At 38.7% G+C, this 6408-nt stretch overlaps 1 non-coding gene across 1 annotated transcript; it reads left to right on the top strand.

The window, feature by feature from the left end:
- The first annotated feature begins 1780 nt into the window (after window positions 1-1780).
- On the top strand, window positions 1781-1889 carry LOC112739437 (small nucleolar RNA R71). The gene has a single exon (XR_003170373.1). It is a non-coding gene; the product is annotated as a small nucleolar RNA R71 (small nucleolar RNA).
- The last annotated feature ends 4519 nt before the right edge of the window (window positions 1890-6408 follow it).

Below are 6408 nucleotides of genomic sequence, written 5' to 3'. Positions count from 1 at the left end.
ATCAGCTCCTTTTGGAGTGGTGAATCATCAACTTCAACTAATTCACACTCAGAAATAGGATCTAGAACATCATCAAGTACCTCAGTTTCCAGTACTTCTTGAACAAGTGGTTCAATAACATCTATTTTCATACACCCCTCAGAATCATTGGAGTGTTTAAGGGCTTCAAAAACATTTAGGACCACCTGTTCTTTATTGACCCTCAGGGTTAATTCACCCTTTTGCACATCAATCAGAGCTCTACCTGTAGCTAAAAAGGGTCTACCAAGTATAATAGATGGTTTTACCTCCTCTTCCATGTCTAATATAACAAAATCAACAGGGAAGATAAATGGTCCTACTTTCACAAGTAAATCTTCAACAACACCCACAGGTAATTTGATAGAAAGATCAGCAAGTTGAAGAGAAATACGAGTGGGTTTTACCTCCTCAATTTGAAGCTTTTTCATCACTGAAAGTGGCATGAGGTTAATGCTAGCTCCAAGATCACATAAAGCTCTCTGAATGCCGACTTCTCCAATGGTGCAAGGAATGACAAAGCTCCCTGGGTCTGGCATCTTCTCATAAAGGGTGTGTTGAATAATAGCACTGCATTCCTTGGTTAACACCACGGTTTCTTGCTCCTTCCAATTCCTCTTGTGTGTCAACAACTCTTTCATAAATTTAGCATAGAGAGGCATTTGCTCCAGAGCCTCTGCAAAAGGGATGTTGATCTGCAGCTTCTTGAAGACATCTAAAAATTTAGAGAATTGCTTTTCTTTGGACGCCTTCTGAAGTCTCTGAGGATATGGCATTTTTGGCTTGTATTCAGGGGCCTTTGGCAAGGTGGGATAAGTGTCAAGAGAGTCAGGAAATGGGTTGTCTGCACGTTTAGGAGGGGCGTGCTCTGCTTCTTCCTTCTTCTCCTCTGGAGCTTCCTTTTCAACTAGATCTTCATTGACCTTAGTCTCAGAACCAGCTACCTTACCACTTCTCAATTGGATAGCCTTGCAATCTTCTCTTGGGTTCACCACTGTATCACCAGGGAATGTATTTGAAGACCTTTCAGGTAATTGCTTGCTCATTTGACCCATTTGCACCTCCAAGTTTCTAATGGAGGCTCTGGTTTTTTGCACGAAACTCATCATCATCTCCCACTTAGAATCTTCTTGGGATTTAGAATTTGCCTGCTGAGGTGGTTGTTGTTGCTGAGACTGAAATTGGCGGTTATTATAGTTGTTCTGTTAGAAACCGTCCTGAGAACTATTGTTGAAGTTCTGAGGTCTCTGAGGTTGATCTCTCCACCCAAAATTTGGGTGATTCCTCCATCCTTGATTGTATGTCTTAGAATATGGATCATTGTTGGAATTTCTAGGACCACTCCCCATGTAATTCACCTGTTCAGAAGAGGGTTGAGCATAATCATAATTATCATTTTGCACAAAGTTACCTGCCATGTCATAGGAGGTATCTTGGGGTGGATTTTGAGTGTTGATAGCTGAGACTTGCATGCCACCCATCTGTTAAGTAAGTAGATTTATCTGCTGAGACATGAGCTTGTTCTGAGTAAGAAGAGCATTAACGGCTTCTACTTCCAGCACGCCTCTCTTTTGAGCGGTCTCAAAGTTCACAGGATTCCTGTTAGATGAATATAAATATTGATTGCTTGCAACCAATTCAATCAACTCAATAGTCTCCTCTGGTGTCTTCTTGTACAATGAACCGCCTGCAGAAGTGTCTAGGCTCATTTTTGACATCTCTCCTAAGCCTTCATAAAAGATATCCAGTTGGGTCCACTTGGAAAACATGTCTGGAGGGCATTGCCTAGTTAGTAGCTTGTATCTCTCCCAAGCTTCATAAAGAGTTTCACCCTCCTTCTGCTTGAAGGTATGAACCTCCAACCTAAGCTTAGTCAGCTTCTTTGGTGGAAAAAATTTTGTGAGAAACTCTGTAACAACCTTTTTCCAAGTATTCAAACTCTCTTTTGGTTGGAAATCTAGCCATAGCTTTGCTTTATCTCTCAGAGCAAATGGGAAAAGCATGAGTTTGTACACCTCTGGGTTTACTCTATTTGTCTTCACAGTATCACATATCTGCAGAAAATCAGAAATAAATTGATTTGGATCTTCATGAGGAAGTCCATGATACTGGCAGTTTTGTTGCATCAGGGTGACCAATTGTGGCTTCAACTCAAAGTTGTTTGCAGTTATAGGAGGTACCACAATGCTTTTTCCATAGAGATCTGCAGTAGGAGCAGAATAAGAGCCAAGCACTCTCCTCTGTTGATCATCCCCATTCGGATTTACCACATTGGCATTAGCATTATTATTTGCCATAGTGGATTCTGCAGTCTTGCAAAGTCTTGCTTGTTGTAAACGTCGCCTGAAAGTTCTCTCAGGTTCAGGATCAAAGTCTAAGAGATATTCTTTGTCTCTGTTCCTGCGCATACACAAGCAGAAAACAAGAAAAAATGGGACTCTCTACGTCAGAGTGCAGAGAAGTCCCTGTGAGGTAACCTGTGTACAATAATAAAATAAAACTACTAAATAAATAAATAAATAAATTCGAAAATTTTAAAAGAAAAAAATAAACAGAAAAATAAAATTAACTGGGTAACACCAAACTTAAATTCAGAAATAAATTTTTTTTGGGCTATTTTATTTATTTAAATATATATTTTTTATTTTATTTTATTTTTTTAATAAAAGAAAAAAAGTACGGAAAGGGGGGGGATAACGTAAACGAAAGGGAAAATAAAAAAAAAAAGAAAAATAAACGTAAAGAGAAGAAAAAAGAAAAAAATATTTACGTAAAAAAATGCAAAATAAAAAAAATAATAATAATAAAAAAAATAAAAAAATTATCTAATCTAAGCAATCAAACAACGAGTAGTTATTAATTACAATCAATCCCCGGCAACGGCGCCAAAAACTTGATGCGGTTATTTACAACCACACTTACTAACCGGCAAGTGCACCGGGTCGTACCAAGTAATACCTAACGTGAGTAAGGGTCGATCCCACGAGGATTGATGGATTAAGCAACAATAGCGTTTGATAGGATTAGTTAGACAAACTGAAATTGGTGTTGAGATGCAATATAAAAGACATTAAACAATATCAAAAATATTAAAGAAGGGTGAGTAATTAAATTGGGAATAATATATGGAGAAGGCAGTTAAGGTTTCAGAGTTATCTATTTTCTGAATTGACTTTTCTTATTAACTATTTTAATCATGCAAGATTTAACTCATGGCAAACTATTTGTGCTAGACCCTAATTCCTTAGACCTTCCTAGTCTCCTCTAAAATTCATCAACTGCCAATTCCTTGGTCAATTAATTCCAATTAGAGGGTGATGATCAAATTCTAGTTTATATGCCAAAAGAATCCTAATTATCCAAAAATAAAGGGATTATATGTCACGTATCCCGTTAAATACAAACAATTAGAAATCCAGGATAATATGTTTTCAAGCTATTGTTCAAGTAAAGAGCTTTTCCAAGTTTTACAAGAACTCAAATAGAACATGGGTCATACTTCCGTTCCACCCAAATTCATAAAATAAAGAACGAAAACAATTATTGAAATATAAATCAAAACATGAATTAAAATAGAAAAATAATATTATCAATCCATACAATAGACAGAGCTCCTAACCTTAACAATGGAGGATTAGTTGCTCATGGAATATGAAAATGTAAATTTGTGTGGAATAATGTTGTGGAATCTCTGTAATGGTCCGTTCTACTAGGAGAGAAGTCTCCCCTTTTTATAACTAATCCTAATTAATTTAAAATCTAATATCTAAAACTAAAAATTAAAATAATATCTTTTCCTAGAATTAGAATTTGAATTTAAATTTGAATTAATTTAAATAATCAAATCTTCAATGGATGGATGGGGACCAATTGAATTGTCCATTCTGCAGCTTCTAATCCGTGTTTTCTGGGCTAGAAACTGGGTCAAAACAGCCCATAAATCGCCCCCAGCGTTTTTTGTTAATTTTGTAGATCGCTCATGTGACGCGTCCGCATCGTCCACGCGTTTGCGTCATTTGTGCAGATTCTAGTCCACGCGGTCGCGTCAGGAACGCGATCGCGTCATTGCGATTTCCTCTATTCCGCGCGGTCGCGTGAGCCATGCGTCCGCGTCGGTATTCGCTGGTCATCTCCTTGGCTTCTTCTCTTTCTCTGCAGAAACTTCATCAATTCCATCCGAATGCTACCTAAAATAAATAAAATTGCACAAAACTCAAAATAGCATCCATAGTGGTTAAAATATAATTAATTCTTAATTAAACTCAACAAATTAGATTCAAATTCACTAGGAAAAGATAGACAAGATGCTCACGCATCACCGGGCGCATAGCGTCTCAACAATCTCAATATAAAAATGATACATCAGTGGTTTTCAGAAAACATTTTTCAGTATATCATGGATCCATCATTTCATTCCAAGTCCTCGACTCATCTCAACCACTGCCAATTCATAACTTTTATTTCCGAACTCATTAGTTCATTAGTTCTCAATTCATATATCTTTCTCCTTTTGCAGTCCACCAAACCCATCCTCAGTACACCAGAAACCTAAGCCTCCGTTTCCTAAATTTTCAAAGGAATACCAAATAAAATCTCTTAGGATCTTTCCCATATTATGATACCCAAAAATAAGCCCAAGAGTCTTAAAACAATGTCACAGAAACTTACAAACTTGTTGGAAAGGTGAAACAGTTAAAAACAAGAACTTAGTTTGACAAATAGGGCATGTGCGTATGCACAGGGGTGTGCGTGCGCACGCCCAGAGAGATTTTCAAAACCTGTGCGTACGCATAGAGGTGTGCGTACGCATGGTGCACGAAATTGTGATCTCTAACAATGGCGCCCCAAACTTGGTACGCACAATCTTAATCTCAACTCTTTTTCACAACTCCGCACAACTAACCAGCAAGTGCACTGGGTTGCACTGGGTCGTCCAAGTAATAAACCTTACGTGAGTAAGGGTCGATCCCACGGAGATTGTTGGCTTGAAGCAAGCTATGGTCATCCTTGTAAATCTCAGTCAGGCAGATTCAAATGTTTATAAGGTTTTGATAATTAAAAGATAAATAAAATATAAAATAGGATAGAAATACTTATGTAATTCATAGGTAGGAATTTCAGATAAGCGTCTGGAGATGCTTTGTTGCTTCAGAACCTCTGCTTTCCTATTGCCTTCTTCCAACCATGTGTTACCTCCTTCCATGGCAAGTTGTATGATCCTCTCGGATGAAAACAAATCCATCTACGTTGTCACCGCAGGGCTAATCATCTGTCGGTTCCCACTAGCGTCGAAATAGGACCATTGTCCTTTTGCACACTGTCACTTGTCCCCCACATTCACAGGTTTGAAGCTCATCACAGTCATCCCTTCCCAAATCCTACTCGGAATACCACAGATAAGGTTTAGACTTTCCGGATCTTGGATCCTACTCGGAATACCACAGACAAGGTTTAGACTTTCCGGATCCCAGGAATGGCTGCCAATAATTCTAGCCTATACCACGAAGGTTCTAATCTCATATTAGAGACCCAAGAGAATATACTCCAGCTGTCGTCCAATGACTACGTTGAACATCATGTAGATCACTTTGTGGTTGTCAGGCACGCGACCTTGGCTAAGCGAGTAACGAAGATTAGGTGATTGTCACGGGTCACCCTCCATTCTGACTTAACTGAATTAAGTACGAGAGTATATCTTGGAAAAGAAGTAGGCGTGAATTGGATAGAAAAACAGTAGTAATTGCATTAATTCATGAAGAACAGCAGAGCTCCACACCTTAATCTATGGGGTGAAGAAACTCCACCGTAGAAAATACATAAGTGAAAAGGTCTAGGCATGGCCGTGAGGCCAGCCTCCAAACGTGTACAAAATGATCAAAGATAAAAGGACTGAAAATAAATCTCTACTAGTAGTTTTTATACTAAGCTAGTAGCCTAGGGTTACAGAAAATGAGTAACTAAGTGCAGATAGTGCAGAAATCCACTTCCGGGGCCCACTTGGTGTGTGCTTGGGCTGAGCAATGAAGCTTTTTTGTGCTTAGGCTGTTCCTGGAGTTAAACGCCAGCTTTGGTGTCAGTTTGGGCGTTTAACTCTAATTATGGTGCCAGTTTGGGCATTTTACGCCAAGATGTTTTAGGCTGACTTTGAACGCCAGTTTGGGCCATCAAATCTCGAGCAAAGTATGGACAATTATATATTGCTGAAAAGTGCAGAATGTCTACTTTCCAAATCAATTAAGAGCACGCTAATTGGGCTTTTGTAGCTCTAGAAAATCCACTTCGAGTGCAGGGAGGTCAGAATCCAACAGCATCTGCAGTCCTTTTTCAGCCTCTGAATCAGATTTTTGCTCAGGTCCCTCAATTTCAGCCAGAAAATACCTGAATTCATAG

This window comes from Arachis hypogaea, chromosome 13 (genome assembly GCF_003086295.3).
Source record: "Arachis hypogaea cultivar Tifrunner chromosome 13, arahy.Tifrunner.gnm2.J5K5, whole genome shotgun sequence".
Taxonomy (NCBI): Eukaryota; Viridiplantae; Streptophyta; class Magnoliopsida; order Fabales; family Fabaceae; genus Arachis; species Arachis hypogaea.
This window is presented reverse-complemented; position numbering and strand designations above follow the sequence as displayed.